General features: G+C 27.8%; 1 protein-coding gene across 2 annotated transcripts in view; it reads left to right on the top strand.

Moving 5' to 3' along the window:
• Positions 1-17,848: 17,848 nt before the first annotated feature.
• The window catches only part of LOC117167214 (F-box/LRR-repeat protein 4-like), a 140,155-nt gene continuing 137,848 nt past the window's right edge, over positions 17,849-20,155 (top strand). Inside the window, exon 1 of one of the 2 annotated variants that reach the window (XM_033351988.1) lies at positions 17,849-18,115. The gene's annotated coding sequence lies outside the window, so the exon portion shown is untranslated. The remainder of the gene's footprint in view (positions 18,116-20,155) is intronic. The other variant, XR_004466371.1, reaches the window with a different exon arrangement.

The raw sequence follows: 20,155 nt of genomic DNA, 5'->3' as shown, positions 1-20,155 counted from the left end.
GAATGGAAGTCAAGAACTGTTTTTCTAAAAAATATGAATAACCAGGGTGGCGATTTTACCGGGAGAGATCGGGAATTTAATTTAACTCGGAAATTTAATTCTGATCGCACTAAAATTGAAGTTTTCATTATTTGAATAATTTTGGTCAATTGAGAAAAGTGATTTCTACTGTATCTACAGTCGCAGATTGTTCAAATTAGCTTAATTTATTCTAATCAAATCATAATTTACTATTTAATTTCTTCAAGTCCACACCAAAATAAATCCACAAAACATATTCCCGCTGCGTGGGCACATGCTCATTGCGCACGGCACCTCGCACCAAATTTGAACGCGCCTAGACGCAGAAAAAAGAATCTTACATATGACTGAAAACCAAGTTAAATCTACCGATCTTCCTAGTACGTATATGGACAACACGTAGTAATAATAAGGAGAACGATCATGCCGTACAAAGTGTCTCGAGTTTTGACTGCGGTAACTGTACATTTATTGCCAGACTTAGGCGTTTAAACCCAATGCTCCAAGGAAAGGGACATGCGCACTGTGATTTGCTATCTCCTTTTCTCCCGCAAAAAATGTGCGAGTGAAGGCCGTGTTGAATGACAACTAAATACTAAGGTTATGTTCCTGTAAATATTGTCTATTGAGTTTGTCAATATACGTGCTTATTTATTTCTGTGTTTTTGTATAGAATTAAGTTGACAAAATGTGACCTGGAAAGTATGAGTAAGTAATACAGATTTAATTGTAATCATTAAATGATATAAAATGTGCAGATTGAATCATGTGACAGTATAATATTAGGTAATATGTTGTTGTGGTTGTCAAGCACTGGTATAGCAAATCACAGTGCGCATGTCGCCATCCTTGCGTGCATTGTATTTAAACGCAATAACTGTACAGTTACCGCAGTCGGAACGTATGTACGGAGATCGGTCTCCTTATTATTATTCCGTGATAGACAACGCGATAGTTCAGTAAACGTAAAAATTATAGGCAAATAAGCATGACTATCATTGATGGTTAGTAGTACTGATTCTCAAGTCGTGGTGACCTGCGGATCAGTAGATTTTACCGATCCAGTCGCTATTCTGTATAGTTCCTGAATGCTGCAATTACGAATTATCATGTGACTTTAACGACTAATATAAAGAGATCTAAATTGTGTTATCGGCGTAGAATACAGTCGAGAGAGCATTATAGATTGTGAAAAAGTATTACCAAAAAATAATTAATAAATAAGCGCACGGTTATTTCTTATAAATATTTTCGGATATACTCATAATTAATCGGTATTTGTGAGTTATAATGCTTATAATCAATTATGCCATTTTTTCATATCGTCCGCTAATTGGCTTAAAATGCATCTGTATCCATCTGTATCCAAAATAGCTGGCCAACGAACTTGACTTTCAGCTTAGGACACTAAACGAGTGTACCAAAGGGCAATATAAAAGATTAATTTTTCAAAAGTTATCGTGTTCGCAGACAGACATACAGACACATTCGTAAAAACCTTTGTTTCGGATTCAGGGGTCTCAAAACGTGAACATTTGACCAAAACTGGGGGGGGGGGGGGGGTGAAATTTTACACAGATCTAATACCTTCTCTGATGAGAATGTAAAAACATTTTTCAGTCGAGAAATTAAAAAAAAATGTTAACCAAACTGTTAAAATTTCAAGTAAAAAAGATGAGTTTTCTTCAAAGCAGTTATATTTCTAATTTGAAAATACAAATTTGTATCGGAAAATTTAATTGACTTAATTTATCTTAAAAAGTAAATCAATAATATTAATCTTATTAATATTTCATATAAATCTGTAATATTACATTTTAATGCATACTTACTAATTTTTATTGAAAAATTAAATTTATGAGATACTATTATATATTACATTACTTACCTAAGCATTTAGAACACTTTTAGGTTATAAATGGAGGTTTCAATAAACTACTCTGAACAACTTTTTTTAGAATAAATAATCAATTAAACGGCAAGGATGTGTCTTATAAACAATATTTTTAATATATCACTAACATAATACAGCAACGTTTAATTAAAAACACGGCGAAAGTGACCGTCTCAATAATGGAAACGCAATTTCGCAACTGAAGTTCAAGTGTGTCGGTTTATGCAACTTCGCCAAAAAATCGTCCAAATGCGGGCCATTAAAATATTCATAAGTTATCGAATAAAATCGCTAATAAAGTTATGAATTTTATTCTTAAACGTATTAAAAATCTGCAAAAATCTTACTTTTTCTTTTAGTGTAAGAAATTTCAATAATACAATGCTGTAAAAGTTATGAGGAAAGTTTTGAAATACAAAAAAATGGCGAATTTTGTAACAGTTCATTCAAACATTTTGAGGAATATTTTTGATTATTTTTTACTAAATGTATAAACTTGTCAGAACAAAAATAAATATTGGTACACAGAAAAAATGTATCCTACGAACAGTTCCTGAAAAATTTAGACTTGAATATAAAAAGGGAAAAATTTTATTTGTGCGATTTAATTTATATTTATAAATTCGCACAACTCGGAGGCAGTGATCCCAGATCTGAAACGCGATGTGATCCAATTCTATCACAGGTCTATGTCCGTGTGAATATAGTAGGAGACGGTACACATGACTGGGTTGCGCGCGCAACTCGTTTCTCCTCTTCTGAATTTGAAAACTCGAAGGTGCACGATTGCCGGTCGGATAACTTCGGCGGCTCTATTTACATATCGATTCGCTTTGAAATAAAATCAAGAAGTTGGTATTTGAATGTTTCCAGATTTCAATGCTTCGATTTTGAGGTTATTTTTTTTAGGTGTTTCAAAAATTTAAGAAATTGGCGATTTTCATGGTTTGAATACTTCGCGCGCTTCTTTATATGCGCATATTTTGAGGTTACGTTATTTCAAGTATAAAATATAAATGATATAAATATTAATACTATTATATATAAATACATATATTATTAATGATAATATTATAACTATGTTATATTATAATAGTCTTATTTATATCTTGATCCGCATTTCAAAAAAATTAAAGAAATTGGCGATTTTAATGATATTTGTATATTTCGCGCAATTTAAAATGAAAAATATATATGCAATATCGGAATATTAATACCGTGATTAATATTCTGTTGTATATGATATTGTTTTCATTATATTGTATACCTAATATTGTGCATATTATTTTACATAATGAAAATAAATGATATAATTAAGTATGTGATATTATAATTATATATAGAAAAGAATAGAATTTATTGTCTTCATTGTATACTTTACAAGTTTTTACAATATTATTTTGTCCTCTTAAATTTTCAAATAAAAAGAAACTACATATTTTCTCTCTTCGTATTTTTACCTGAACAGATCATAATTAAATCATTAAATCATTACATATTTCTGTGTCTGTATTACAGTTTCCCTTGTCCTTACTATCCGTTCAGGATAGGAAGGCCCTTCCAAAACAGCTGCACATTTTTGTAATTTACGCTTAAGACAAAAATCGGATAAAAACACTGCTTATACCCTAATAAAGCTTACTTTATTCCGCTTCATATAAGTCCCCACTTGCTTATGTGTAAAAATTGGTTCGGAAAATATCCTTCGCGAAAGGACGAAAACCGTGGATTTGTCGCGTCACTCTTTCCTTGCTTAACTTTCGATGACGATATCCTTGAAACGAACGATTCAAAAAATTCGAAAAAAATCATGCAGATGCTTTCATATTTTTACTATCCATATAAGGAAACAAAATTACAATATATTAATAACAATTAACGTAAAATTCATTTAAAGATAACTATGCTATCTCTCGTAATATACGTACTAGAGAGTTGAATTTTTGATTGAATTGCTTGGAAGATTTCAGAAAATACAATCGAATATAAATTAGGAATGACAATCTTGAAACATATTAATTAATATCGAATAATCCTGGAAGAAAAATTGCATCGTAGTGTGGGTGTGAGGACACAGCGGGGTACCAAGCCTGAAGGGTCTACTCATAGAAAAGAGATAGCTACTTCAAAAAAAACAGGTCCTCAAATAAAAGTAAGTACCCTTTTCCTCTTTTCAAAACTTGATGAATGAGCGGACCCCCGACCTAAACTTTAGCTATGGTATTCAGACTACCATGCAATTTTTCTTCCAGGATTATTTTTTATTAAATAATATGTTTCAAGATTGTCATTCCTAATTTTTATTCCATTGTATTTTTTGAAATTTTCCAAGTAATTCAATCCAAAATATAGCTCTCTGCTACGTATATTACGAGAGATAGAATAGTTATGTTTAAATGCATTTTACGTTAATTGTTATTAACATATTGTAATTTTCTTTTCACATATGTATAGCCAAAATATGAAAGCATCTGCATGATTTTTTTCGAATTTTTTAAATTGTTCGTTTCAAAGATATCGTCATCGAAAGTCAAGCAAGGAAAGAGTGACGCGAAAAAACCACGGGTTTCGTCCTTTCGCGAAGAATATTTTCCGAACGAATTTTAGTACATCAACAAATGGGGACTTGTATGAAGCGCAATAAAGTAAGATTTATTATGGTATAAACTGTGTTTTTATCCGATTTTTTTCTTATGCGTAAATTACAAAAATGTGCAGCTGTTTTGGAGGGGCCTTCCATTCGTGAACGGATAGTAGGTTATATTACTTCTCTATATCAATATTTTCTTCGATATTATAATTATATTAACATTAATTAGCTGTAAATGATTGTGCTATAATTTTTAAGCGTTTTGTGTTGGATTTATTTATTAAACTAAAAGAGTTTGAATAGACTCCGGACTTTCGAAATTATAAAATTTGTTCATGATAATCATTTGGAATCAAACAATTAAAATCTATAGCTTCCTAGAATTTGGTTATATTATACTTTTTCAGGACTACTTGGGACTTCGATTTTAAAGATTTAAAATTGCTAGCAATTTTAAAAAGTGTTAATACAAAATTTTGTAGGTACTTGTTAGTACTTATAATTTGTAATTGTTTTATTTCAAATGATTCTCATAAATAAATTTTCTAATTTTGAAAGGTTATTCAAATTTTTTCGTTTTAATAGATAAATTCAAATTTAAACGCTTAAAACTCCAGCACAGTCATTTACAGCTAATTAATATTAATGTTAATATTAATATCTGTTGAGATAATATTATCATAATTATAATATCATATAATTATATATTATATTAATTCTATTAGAATGTAGCGAAATATAGGTATAAAATATATCTGGTGTGATAGTATTAATCACGGAATTAATATTTTGATATTGCATATAGAAGAATTAATCGCGTGAAACACTGAAATCATTAAGGTCTTCAAGGAAATAGGATGACATGAATGAAAACGATTTAACGGGAAAAAAGTTTTGACAGTCTTGTGAATATATGCATTTTAAAAACTGATAAAATGATAATGTGAATTATCAAAAAATTGTCTAAGTTTTTCTTTAGTGTGTGATATTATTTAAACTAAAAAAAGGTAAATATTTGTATTATAGATCTATCTGTGTTACCTATCTATAAATATTGATATCAACCGTTTTTATAATTTAAAAGAATTTTAAAGAATTAGAAAAATTTTAGGAGGATTATTTAAAAAAATTCTAAAGTACTTTAGAAATCTTTAAAAAAAGTTCTAGGTATTTCAAAAGATTTTGAAGCATTTGAAAAAATTGAGAGATTTTAAAAGATTTCAAGGAATTTGAAATTATTTCAACAATTTCGTATGAGATTTTAAAGGATTTAAAATATTTCAGGGTATTTTTAAACGGTGTTTCAAGTATTATGAAGTTTTATAAATATTTCAGAGTATTTTAAAAGGTTCGAAGGGATTTTCAATTGATGACAGTAATTTCATATGAAATTTTAAAGGATTTGATATATCATAGGATATTTTAATAGATTCTACGGAATTTTAAATTTATTTTAAGAATTTAGAATAAGATTTTAAAGGATTTAAAATGAAAAAAAATTGAAATATTTTAGGGTATTTTTAAAATTGCAAGAAATTTTCAAGAACTTTGAAAAATTTCAAGAGATTTTAAAGTATTTTTAATATTTAAGGACGTATTAAAAAATCTTTAGGCATTTTAAATTTATTTTCACAACTTGAACTTCAAAAAATTAATAAAAAAATGTTTATTTTATATTAGTTTAGATTATTTACAAATTTGGTCCTGCACATATTATAAAAAATACAAATATAATTCCTCGTCTTTTCTTTAAAAGAAAGGAAAGAAAAACACCTAATTATTTGTATAATTTTAATTCAAAGTTTTCTTTTTATTTTATTATAAAAATAATTTTAATCTTATTTTTTAGTACAATTTCTGATAATTATTTATCGATCATTTATTTATTATATTATTTTTGAAAATTATTTTTGTTGTTACCGATTCTTGACGTTTTACTCCAGTCTCTTTAGCCTTTTATTTCTTCCTGCGTGCCATTCTAATAAATTTAATTTTCCTTTTTTACCTTTGTTCAAAACTTTAATATTAGTATTATAGAGAGGTACATTTTCGAAGTATATAACCTTCACTATTTTGACGTTTCTTTCCCAATTCAATTGTCGAATATAATTGCGGAAGAGAGACAGTTAAAAGAAAAACTTATATACATAGAACTCCATGGATACAAAATCCTTAATATAAAATCTCTAAACGATATTGTCGATTTCGATTGTCACGATTGCTCGTTCTTTGATAGCTACACGTGTGCGAGAGAGGCATCGGTGGAGTTAGAGTAGTTAGACAGTAATGGAACGTTACACGTGTTTTCTTAAAGTTAATGATCCCAACGGAGCTGCTTTGATCTGCGCTTGCTTGGATTTGAGTGACGTTCATTGGCTACGGTGCTCGTCTGTACTTGATTTTTAAATACGTTGGAAACAAATAATCGAATCGAAATTCAAAGTCGATGATACGAATCAACGCTTTTGCTGTACCAACACGTTGCCACCCGTACCGCCGCGATACAGGGCCTTTGCATGTTATTTATAATCGAATTCTTCTTTCAATTTAAGCTTCTCTGCTTGTTATTCATGAACGTATTTTCATTTCAATTTCGGAAAGGACATTTTAAAGCCTTCAAATCATTTGAACGAGGTATCTGGACCATTAAATATATCTATCTGAGTGCTTGCGGAGAATTTCTCAGAGCTTCTCAGATCTTTGAGAATCTTTAGTATATACTCTGGGATTTTTATCGGTAGCGTTAGTATATTTTTAATTACACGTTAACGTTTAAACTATTATTTGTTATTGATATAAACATTAACATTAAGTAATATTCCTATGAAGCATGGAATTTGTTTCAAGTTTTTTTTATCAAAGTTCATTGCTGGTGTAAAATGCGGTAACAACTTTTTGAGATTTTGAGGTTAGGATTTAATTTTAGAATACAAGAGTGAACTGTTCGTCGCAGAATTACATTCTTTTTGCCACTTTAATGTAAATCATCCGTATATCTACAAAAATCTGTAAAATATTATTTTTCCCTATGAAAGTTAAGCTTTAACCCATTTTTCTTAATATGAAAAAATACTCCGTGCTTTAAATATATTGAAAATTAGTGAAATTTTTTATACAAATTTCATTCAAATTTGTTAAATTTTTGGTGAAAAAACAGAAACTATTTTAGTCAAGATTAAAATAAAAAATATCTGTTTATGTTTTCATCCTACGTCTTTTTGATCAATTTTTTAACTGCGAGCAGTTCGCTCTTGAATTACAAAATGGAATATTAACCTTTAAGTTCAAATAAGTTTCTACCGCATTTTATATCAGCAAAGAAATTTTACAACAAATTCCATGCTTCACAGGAATAACACTAAATGTTAATGTTTATATTGAATGCAAATAGTAACGAAAACATTAACTTATAACTGAAAATACACCAATATTACACGAACTTTACTCAATATCAGAAAAGTATCATTAAACTCCTTGTACTTCACCTTCACCACAAAACAGCAACGTATAAAATATATAGACATCCAATGTTTTATATGCTTTTAAAGATATATGGTTTAAGAAATGTGGGATTGAATGAATTATGTTCAGGTTTACGGATGTATCGGGTCTTCATATATGCCGACAATTTTGGCCAAACACTCCATTTTTTATTTGATAAAAACACAATTTTGAAAATCTCCAACAACAAATACATACTATAGGGATGTACGGGCACTTTCATTATCATATCACCCAATGGTCGGCGAGAAATTAATTTTTGATCAACCAAAAAGGAACTTACAACAAAATAGTTGGATTCTCAATCAAAAAGATGAATGTTCAAGGGAGAAGTTTTATATTTCTAACAAAAAACACAAATTTTCAACAAAATACGTGAATTTTTAAACGAATAATTCCATTTTTAACTAAAAAGGATCAAATTTCAATAAAAAATATCAAATTTTAAACAGATTATTTCAAATTTTAATTTAAAGAGATGAACCTGACACCAAATAGTAAAAGTTTTAACAAAAAAGATGAATTTTCTATCACAAAGATTAAATTTCTATTAAAAAAAAATTTTTAAACAAATAATAGAATTTTCAACAAAATCAATTTTCAATACGAGAGCAACATTATAAAAAGTATTTAAAATAAAATAGAATTCACTTAAAATCAGGCAGCTTCTACACAGTATTTAGCAGAATCTCTCAGCGATTACAATTTTTTATAGTAAATTATTCAAGACGTTTTTTCCGATCTAAGACAAAAAAATATAATTTGGCCATCTATGCTAAGAATAAAAAATATCAAATTTTAATCAAAAATAGAATAATTCAGTTTTTAGTTTTAAAAAGTTAATATTCAATCAAGCAAATAAAATTTTCTACAGATTATTTCAAATTTTAATTAAAACAGATGAACTTGACACCAAATGTAAAAAGTGTTAACAAAAAAGATGAATTTTCAATCACAAAGTTTAATTTTCTATTGAAATTTTTTTTAACAAATAATAGAATTTCTCACTCAATTAATTTTCAATGTAAGAACAATATTATAAAAAGTATTTAAAATAAGATAGAATTGACATAAAATCAGGCAGGTTCTACACATTATTTAGCAGAATCTCTCAGCGATTAAAACTGTTTTATAGTAAAATGTGCAAGACGTTTTTTCCGATCTAAGACAAAAAAAATCAAATTTGGACATCTATGTTAAGAATAATAAAAAACAGATTAATTTTTTACCCATAACATTAATTCTCTACAAAAAAACTATTAGTTTTCAACCATATGGTTGAAAATCAAGAAAATAGTTGAATCCTTAATAAACAAGATAAGTTTTTAACAAAGAAAAATAATTTTCTACCAAAAAGCCCAGTGGGCACAAGCATTAAAGAACATCTTTAGAACGGCTTAAAAATGTCTTAAGTCAGTCCATATAACTTTCCATAAACATTAAGCATACAATGTTCCAGAGACGTTTCAAAGACGTAATTTGAACAAAGGTTCGAATGATGATTTTTTAATTAAAAATATAATTACACAAAACCAGAAATAGGATAATTCCTTTTTAGTTGAAAAGAATTAATATTTAACAGCAAATAATTAAATTTCAACAAATTAATCGAAAGACTACTAAAATAGATACATTTGATGATACATAGGACTTTCAAGCAACCAGATGTATTTTCAACCAAGAAGATTAATTTAAATAAAAAAGACGATGTGTGAAACAAATAATTGAATTTTCAACCCAAAAATATCAATTTTAATTCCAAATTCCATTGTTCCACCAAACGTGGGATAGTTAAATTTTCTGTTAGAAAATTTAATTTTTAACAAAAAAACGGAATGTGCAACTTAATATTTTTGTTCTTAATCACAAAGACGAATTTTTAAACAATAAGACTAATTTCCTACCTAAATAACGATTTTTTTATCGAAATATGTACATTTTCAAACAAATGGTTGAATTTTCATCTAAAAAAGATACATTTTTATTTTAAAATATCAATTTTCTACCAAAAATGGTACAAATCAATTTTATCTTACATAAATTAATTTTTGATTAACTATAAAGGAACTTTTAACAAAATAGTTGAATTCTTAATCAAAAAGATGAATTTTAAACGAAGTAATTTTATATTTCTAACAAAAAACACAAATTTTCAACAAAATCATAAATTTCCAAACAAACAATTCTATTTTTAACTAAAAAAGATCAAGGTTCAATCAAAAATATCAAATTTTGAACAAAAATAGAATAATGCAGTTTTTAGTTTATAAATGTTGATATTTAATAAAAAGCATGAAATTTTCTACAGATTATTTCAAATTTTAACTAAAACAGATGAATTTTACACCCAACAGTAGAAGTTTTAACAAAAAAGATGAATTTTCAATCATACAGATTAATTTTCTATTGATTACATTTTTTAAATAAATAAAAAATTTGGTAGAAATTTTTGGTGAATTGAAAATGATAAAGTTGTTTCAAAAGTTTCGGCACACAATGGTGGCCTTCATCAGTGAGTTTTAATAAATGTGTCAAAAGTACATAATATATTGTAGGTACGCAGCTTTACAATTGGAAGCATTATTTTTTGATTAATATCTTAGTTGTGAACTAATGAAAAATGAAAACTACTTATTTTTAAATATAAATTTTGTTCAATTTTATTAAGAACTATTGATAAATCTTGCAGTAACCTTGAAACATTATTTTATTTTAAAGAAGTACAGCAAAAAGAGAAACGTACAAGAGAACTTTGAACATCGCAGGTCTTAGCAATGAGGAAAGAAGTAGACGTAGAAATGATTATAGACGCGAAAACAGGATACTTAAACGATTAGTTAAAGAAAGTAAAGATACAATGAGAGCAGAAGAAGAGATAAAAATACAAAACGACTTTGAAGGAAGCAGGAAACTACTTTATAAAAAAATGAAAGGAAACAAACGTTCAGAAATGGTCACCATGAGAAATAGTAGGGGGGAAATGGTATATGATGCAGACGGAATACTAGAGGCTTTCAGAGACTATTTTAGGAGACAATTCGGAGATGAAGCTGTAGGACACCACAACTGCGATGTTGAACACGATGCGATGGAAAACTCAATTCAAAAAGTCTGTGTCACTGAGGTTAGGGATATAATTAAGAGCTTGAAAAACGGTAAGGCTGCCGGGGTAGACGGTATACCACATAGACTGTGCGAATTGATAAATTTATGTTTCGAGATGGGAGACGTACCAGACGATTGAAAAGAAGCGATTATCGTACCAATATACAAGAGAAAGGTAGATAAAAGCGAGTGCAATAATTACAGAGGGATAAGCTTATTAAGCACCGTAAGTAAAATATATTCAAAAATACTTATTCGTAGGATAATGAAAATAACAGAAGCAAAGATTTGGGAAGTCCAAAGTGGATTTACGCCGGGAAGGTCATGTACGGATCAAATATTTAGCTTAAGGGCATGAGATACAGCTAAATACGTATATTACCGACCTCACTTTTTCAGTTCACTGAATGTTTTTTTTGAACCTAAGAACTTTTTTTGCAAATAAAATATCAAGCTGAAACTTTGGAAAATGTATTAGAGTAAAATAAAGTAAGTTTAGGTACTGCATTTTGGTAGGAACTTCACTGAAAATTATTTCATCTTTTTTCTGAACCTCGACATTTTTCGAACGTTCGAACTTTTTTTATACATAAAATATCGGTCTCCAACTTTGAAAAATGCAAGAGCCGAAAGAAAACTACGTTTAAGTACAAAGCTTAATAATAAAAGATGTAAAAAAAATTTTCAACTATCAATTCCATCGGTATCAGCCGGTAACGTTGTACACGAAAATACGAATCCTCTAGAGCCTCGTCTAGTGGCCGCCAGGGTTCGTATTTTCATGTACAACGTTACCGACTGATGCCGATGGAATTGATAGTTGAAAATTTTTTTTACATCTTTTATTATTAAGCTTTGTACTTAAACGTAGTTTTCTTTCGGCTCTTGCATTTTTCAGAGTTTCAGACCGAAATTTTATGTATAAAAAAAGTTCGAACGTTCGAAAAATGTCGAGGTTCAGAAAAAAGATAAAATAATTTTCAGTGAAGTTCCTACCAAAATGCAGTACCTAAACGTACTTTATTTTACTCTAATACATTTTCCAAAGTTTCAGCTTGATATTTTATTTACAAAAAAAGTTCTTAGGTTCAAAAAAAACATTCAGTGAACTGAAAAAGTGACGTCGGTAATATAGGTATTTAGCTGTGTCACATGCCCTTAAGGAAAATAACAGAAAAAAAATTTTGAGAGTAGGAAAAAAAGTTTTCTGTGCATTTGTTGACCTAGAAAAAGCTTTTGACAAGGTAGATAGAAGTAAACTTTGGGAAGTCCTGAAAGAGTATGGAGTCAATGGATGGATCCTACAAGCTATAAAAACAATACATACAGGTAGCAAAGCGAGCGTAAGAGTGAATGGGAAACTGAGTGACTGTTTCGATATTATTCAAGGAGTTAGACAAGGATGCGTTATGTCTTCATGGTTATTTATATTATTTATGGACAAGTGTTTAAGAATGGCTCTCTTCGACGAATAGGGTGTGGATCTCGAAGCAGTAAGGGTACGTGGGTTAGCGTTCGCAGATGATAAGGTTGTTATGGCAGAGTCTATCGAAGACCAACAAAGAATGTTGAATAAACTAGATGCAAGCATGAAGAGTATGGGCCTCAAAATTAACGCAAATAAAACAAAAACTATAGTGTTCGAAGAAAAGAGTGAGAAAACACTATGCAATATTTTATTAAATGATGAGAGAATTAAACAAGTTGATAAGTTCGTATACCTTGGTAGCTTATTTACTAGGGCCGGGAAGATAGATGAGGAATTAGATAGACGAATAAATGAAGAAAAGAAGGTTATTGGTAGAGCAGGTCCCCTTATCAGAAGTAAAAATATATCAAATAAAGCTAAAATGGCAATAAATAATTCCATATTTGTACCGACAGTACTATACGGTAGCGAGACATGGACTTATCAAGAAAAATATAAGAGTAAAATTAACGCAATTGACGTGTTATTTACTTAAATAGCGCGGCAATTCTGGATCAATCTGAAAAATCTCTATCCCTTCCACACACTACTCCTTTCCCCTACCGAGTGAGTCACGCCTACCCCGAAAGGGAAATGGCTTAATGGTGTAATAATAAAAAAAAATTACAATTGATGAAAAACCAATACCAATGTAGTCGAAAAAGTTTTGTCATCAATTTTTTATTTGATGAAACAATTTGCAATCGAGAAAGTTGTTTAAAAATTTATTTTTAAGTGACGTATATATTATTATTTTAAATTTTTTATTATTTTATTCCTTTTTTGTTATTTTGCAAATAATCTGTTTGTACGAACATTATTATTATAAATGGGAAGAAATCCTATACAGAAGTAAATTGTTTTCAACTAAATTAATTTTTGAATACAAGAGCAATATTCTAAAAAGTATTTAGAATAAGATAGATTTCACTTAAAATCAAGCAGGTTCTATACGTTATTTAGCAGAATCTCTCAACGATCAAAATTTTTTTTATAGTAAATTATGCAAGACGTTTTTTACCCATATAAGATAATAAAATTGAATTTGGACATCTATGTTAAAAATAATAAAAAAAGATTAATTTTTTGCCCATAAAATTAATTCTTTACCAACAACGATTAGTTTTCAAAACCAACAATGATAGAAGGAAAATTTCCCTCAAAGACATTAATTTTTAATAAACAAAAAAAATCAAGAAAATAGTTGAATCCTTAATAAACAAGATAAGATTTTAACAAATAAAATTAATTTTCTACCAACAAGACGAATTTTTAACTAAAAAAATTACTTTTCAATTATAAATATACTTTTTCATCCTAAAATTGTGTAGTTAAATTTTTGATAAAATAGTTGAATCCTCAATCAAAAAGATCAATTTTCAATACTCCTTTTTAGTCAAAAGAATTAATACTTAACAACAAACAATAAATTTTCAACAAATTAGTTGAAATTTATTAAAATAGATGAATTTGATAATACAAAGTTAAAAAAACAGATGAATTTTCAACCCAGAAGATTAATTTTATATATAAAAAACGATGTTTAAAACAAACAATTTAATTTTAAACAGAAGAATATCAATTTGTAATTCAAAGTTTCAATGTTTCACCGAAAGTGGGATACTTACATTTTTAGTTAAAGAATTTAATTTTTAACCAAAAAAAGTAATGTGCAACTTAATAGTTTTGTTCTTAATGACAAAGATAAATTTTCAACCAAGAAGACTAATTTCTTACCAAAAACAGGAATTTTCATCAAAATATGTGCATTTTCAAACAAATAGTTGAATTTTCAACTAAAAAAGATTTTATTTTACATAAATTAATTTTTTCTAACTATGAAGGAATGTTCAAAAAAATAATTGAACCCTCAACGAAGAAGATAAATTTTCAACCGCAAAGATTAATTTCCTACCTTAAAAAGACGGTTAAAAAAAATTTTTTTTAACAAAAAAAGATCAATTTCTTTTAAATGTTATTTTTCTATCAAAAAAGGTATAATCGACGCTTCTCTTAAATAATTAAATTTTTCACGAAAAAAGGAAATTCTAACAAAATAATAGAATCCTTGTAAAAAGGTGAAATTTCAATTAAGAAGTTTATTTTTCTACCAAAAATGACGAATTTTCAACAAAATTCTGAATTTCTTAATGCTGTATCAAAACAGATAAATTTGTTTCCAAATAGTTCAATCATTAACGAAAAAGATCGATTTTAAACCAAACGGATTAATTTTCTGCCAAAACAGAAAAATTTTAAAAATTGAATTTTTAAGTAGAAAAGGTTCATTTTCAATGCAAAATATCAATTTTCAACAAAAAATAGTAGAATCAACATTTCCTTTAAAGAAATTGGTTTTTGATAAACTGAAAAGGAATTTTTTTTAAAGAACTGAATCTTTAATGAAAAATATTAATTTTCAACCAAGAATATTAGTTTTCTACAAAAAATGACGAACTTTCTACAAAATCTAGAAAGTTTCAAACTAATATATGATTTTTATGGAGAAAATATCATTTTTAACTAAAAGTAATATAAGTAGATTTTACCATTATAGAAATTAATTTAAAAAAATAGAAATTTGAAGAAAATAGTTCAATTTTTAATCAAAAAGGTTCATTTTAAACCGCAACAGACAAAGCTTCAAATATGAACTTAATATTCAACGAAAAATGTGATGGTTCTGTTTATAGTTAAAAAAAATAATTTTCAACTTAAAGAAGTGCCATTAAAAAAAATAGCTGCTTTTTCTACCAAAACAGATTGTAATTAAAAATATGAATAAACTTTTAAGAAAAAATGGAAAGTTACATTTTCACTTCAATAAATTAATTAAAAAAAGAAAAAGAATTGTCAGCAAAATTGTAGAATCCTAAATCAGGAAGATGAATTTTCAAACAAGGAGATTAATTTTCTACTAAAAGAGACGAATTTAAAAAAAATCCATGCATTTTTAAACAATTAGTTAGATTTTTAACTCAAAAAGATCACGCTTCAATTTAAAAAATTAATTTTCTACCAAAAATGCCAGGGTTGAATTTTTTGTTAAAAAAAATAATTTTTAACAAAAAAAGACAGTGTTATAAATATTATTTCAAAGGAGATCGATTCCATTTAACATCAGGCGGATTTTGCACTTCAAGTCTCTGAATCGATTAGGAAGGGAATTATGTTGTTTTTAGATTAAATTTTAAGAAAACTACTTTTTCGTTATAAACAAAATTCTATGTTCAAAAGACTAATTTTTAACTAATAAGATTAATGTTTTACAAAAAAGACGACTTTTCAACCAATTACTTGATTTTTAAACTATAAGGGAACAGTCGTTTTAATTTTTTGGTTGAAAATGTTCAACAATGCAGTTGAGTTTTTTTTCTGTCTTGACTAAAATTTTTTCTTGGTTAAAAATTCATCTCTTTGGGTAGAAACTTGAATTTCTTAGAGAACATGAACACAATAAAAATGTATCTCTTTTGGTTGAAAATTCAACTATTTTTTTGAAAACTTGCCTTGTTGCGTTGAAAACTCAACAATTTTGTAGATATTTTTCTTTGTTCGTTCTAGAGCTTTGCGCTTGAAAATATATGCATATATACATCTACAATTGTAATTTGGTAGCTGCGAATTCTCTTTTGTCAAAGCTCCTTTGTGGAGGTTCAATTATTTTGTTTAAAATTTGTCTTTTTTGTTTGCATTCGACTACTTGGTTAAATGTTAAACTACTTGTGTAAAGCTGGATATTTTTTAGGTTGGAGATTCATCATTTTAGTTGAAAATTCTTTCTTTCTTCGGTTGGAAATTAATCTTTTTTGTTGAACATTTCTCTAATTGTTTTAAGGTTTAAAGGTTTCTCGCTGATTAAAAATTTGAAAATTTTCTTGAAATGCATTTTTTTGTATTCAATTCAGCTGTAGTTGTTTTAAAATAATCATATTTTTTAGCTTTTGGATGAAAATTTTTCTACTTATTTAAAAGTTTAACTATTTTCTTAAAATGTTGTTTTTGGATTAAAAAAAAAATTTGATTGCAAATTCGTTAATTTTTTTGAACTGAAACTTAAGGTTTTTCATTTTCAGTGTAAACGGTTTTGTTTAAAATTTGGCTTTTTAATGAAAGATTTGCATTTACAACCGAATAGTTCAAATTTTAACCAAATAGTTATATTTTTAACCAGAGTTGAATTTTCGAACCAGTATGTAAAATTTCAACAAAGTAGTTAAATTTTTAACATGCAAATATTGATTTTCGATAGAAAATGTAATATTTGATATTTCAACGAATGCAGATGCTGCCAAGAGATGCATTGTAAAAATAATTAAACGAATTTTCAATCATAAAGATGAATTTTACATAAGAGATTCGAATTTAAATGAAAAGTAGAAAAGTGGCTTTTTCAAACAAAAATTAATTTATTTCAGAAAAAAAAAGAATTTTCAAAAAAATATTAAATCTTTTAACCAAGGGGATGAATTTTTAACTAAAATGATGAACTTTTCAACTAGAAAGACGAACTTTCAACAATTAAAGAATTGTCAATTAGGAAATAAAAAAATTTCCCCCGATTCTTAAACTTTTAAGTCAGATTACTATTTTTCTGTAAAACAGTTATAACACCTTTACTTTTTATCTACCACCGCAAACCCCATTTTTCACAACACCTTCACCCCACATGATAAGTTTTCAAGTATTTATTTGTTGAAAGTGCTATTTTACCAAGTGACAACAAGCTTATTACATGTGTTTTTCTACATATAAGGTCATTGATTATTAAATCGTAATAAATACTATTCATCAATATTAGGTGTAAATTAATTTTTAATACAAAAAGCTCATTTGGAATAAAATAGTTCAATTTCATTTTCTACCTAAAAATATAAAATTCGTTGAAATCATATTATAAAATATTACAGTTTTAGATACAGAGCTCATCCCTTGGTGTCTTCTATTTATTTATACTAATATTTTGTAAAATTCATTAAATATGTATAACACAGAAAAGATAGGCTTTTCATTTGTTCTTTTTCATAAAAAGATAAATAGGCGCGCGCAAGACTGCTGTATGTGTTGATACAACATTATTTCAGCCGAGGCTTCAATTTCTTTCAAATGGGGATCGAGATATAAATAGAACCGCCGAAGTTTTCCGACCGGCAATCTTGCACCTTCGAGTTTTCAAATTCAGAAGACGAGAAATGGGTTGCGCGCGCAACCCAGTCATGTATATCGTCTCCTACTATATTTACAAGGAAATAGGCCTGTGATAAGATTGGATATCATCTCGTTTCAGATATGGGATCACTGCTCTGAGGATTTGAAACCTCGAACTCGACATTTTCTAAACATAAACCATGATTGTGTAAACACGCGCAGCCATCGAGGCTAAACACTGTAGGTATAATAAAAGTTCTAGCCACTCATCCAACAAATTCAATGCACATATACGCGTGCGCATGCGCGCCGAGCAGGTGGGAGCGAGTGTGTGCGGGCACGTAAAGACGAACCTACGTCCTAGTTCCCAGATTTGTCAGACAAGCTCGTGAGTACTTTGTGAAACTTTTCCCAATCACTCATGATATTTTTTAAATTATTTACGGAAAAAAGTTATGAGCGGTTTCAGACTTGTCATATCAAGTTCGTCAATTCTTTCTCAAAATTCGCAGATTATTTACGAAATTACATTAATGTCCAATGAATTTTTCTCATATCCGAGACCTAGCTACTAGTCCGTGACTTTTTTACGAATAAATTTTTTCCGTGTAACAAATTTAAAAGAACTTTAAAAGTAATAGAACATTTTATTATTATAATTTATGTTGGAACATAATAGATACTTAACGATATTAATTATTGTCCCAGCATTGGACATACTTTTTACGTTGTCCCAGTAATGGTCGGTTTACCTTATGATCCGTGCAGAAAATTTGAAGCATATTCCAAATATCTGCTTTATCTCAGCAAAATATATTCGCAAAAAAGAGATTATTTAAAATATAGTTTACTCTAATGATTATTTATGATTTTTTAATAACCAAGATGGCGAAGCAAATTTAAAGATTTTAGAAAAACCAGAACTTTCTAGTACTTATCTAAGATAAGAATGTTCTAAACAATATGAAATTCTTTTAACAATTTTTGGGTTAACTTTCATTAGTTACAACCGCACTAAGTGAAAAAAGAATAGAAATATGCCCTTAGTATTGTTCTCGTTAGAGTAACCAGAAATCTCGTTGAATTAACCGGATTTTCTGGTTAATTTGACCAGAATTCTGGTTACTCTAACCAGAAAAACATTAAGGGCATACTGAACCAGAATTCTAGTTGTTTCAACCAGACATTTTTGAGTGTGGATGAAAATAGTCATAAACCACAATAATTTGTGTAAACAATTTATTTTACTAAATCTTAATAATTATTTAGCCACTCCTAATGAAAAACAGACAAATAGTTGACAATTTCAGGAAAACCCGCAACATTCTACCATTAAGCAAACAGAATATTATGAATAATAATAAATTATTTAAACAATCAATCTTGTTAATACTGATAAATAATGGCCTGTCTCTAATTTAAAATTGAATAACAAATTGAAAATTTGTAAAAAAACTGGGACTTTCTAATTCTATTATATCATAAAATTGCTAAAAAAATAATAAGTTATTTAAACAATTTATGTAAACATTCATTTATGGGGGTTTTTGGGATCATATAAAACATACTTATGAGGTGATATTTAAAAAGTAGACTGCAGCATAGATTTATAAACTTAACAATAGTTTAAATAAAAGAGAGCTTGTAGACATATTCAATATTTGTTTATTACTTTACTGAACTGTATATATTTAGTTTTATTAAAATTTTCCATAATATGTATGCGTTACAAATTTTTCGGCAGTTAACGCGTTACTTTCAGAGAGTAACGTGTAAAACACTGCTTTGTAAGTTTATCTTGTTGATTAAAAATTCAACTTTTCGGTTAAAAATTCGAGTATTACAGTTAAATATTTATGACTTTAGTTGAAAATTAATCTTTTAGGTTGGGAATAAAATTACTTGGTTGATCTCGTTGATATTTAAGCTCTTTTGTTGAGAGTTAATTTTCTTGGTCGAAAACCCATCCTTTTACTTAAAAATGCATTTCTTTGGTTGGAATATGAGCCATTTGATTGAAAGCTTGTTTTTCAGTGTATAAAAAGTAATTCTTTGCCGAAAATTGAACTTTTTTGTTGAATTTTTTTAAAATGATTTTTTAAAACTGAAAACGTAACTGTTATTCCAGTTAAATATTCCATAATTTTAGTTTAAAATTCATCTCTGGTTGAACATTTATTTTTTGACGTAAAATTTAATTATTAAATTTCCGGTTGAAAATTAATCTTTTTGGCAAAAAGTTTAATTATTCTAGTTAAAGATTCAAACTTTTAGTTAAAAAAATCATTTTTTGGGTTTAAAGTTCCACTATTCCAGTTAAATAATTACAATTTTATTTGAAAATTCATCACTTTATTTGAAAGTGTAACTATTTCAGTTGAAGATTCATTGTTATAGTTGATAACTCTTATGTTTAGTTTAAAATTAA

Source organism: Belonocnema kinseyi, chromosome 1 (assembly GCF_010883055.1).
Source record: "Belonocnema kinseyi isolate 2016_QV_RU_SX_M_011 chromosome 1, B_treatae_v1, whole genome shotgun sequence".
Classification (NCBI taxonomy): domain Eukaryota; kingdom Metazoa; phylum Arthropoda; class Insecta; order Hymenoptera; family Cynipidae; genus Belonocnema; species Belonocnema kinseyi.
Note: the sequence above shows the minus strand (reverse complement) of the source record. Positions and strands in the feature narration are given on the sequence as shown.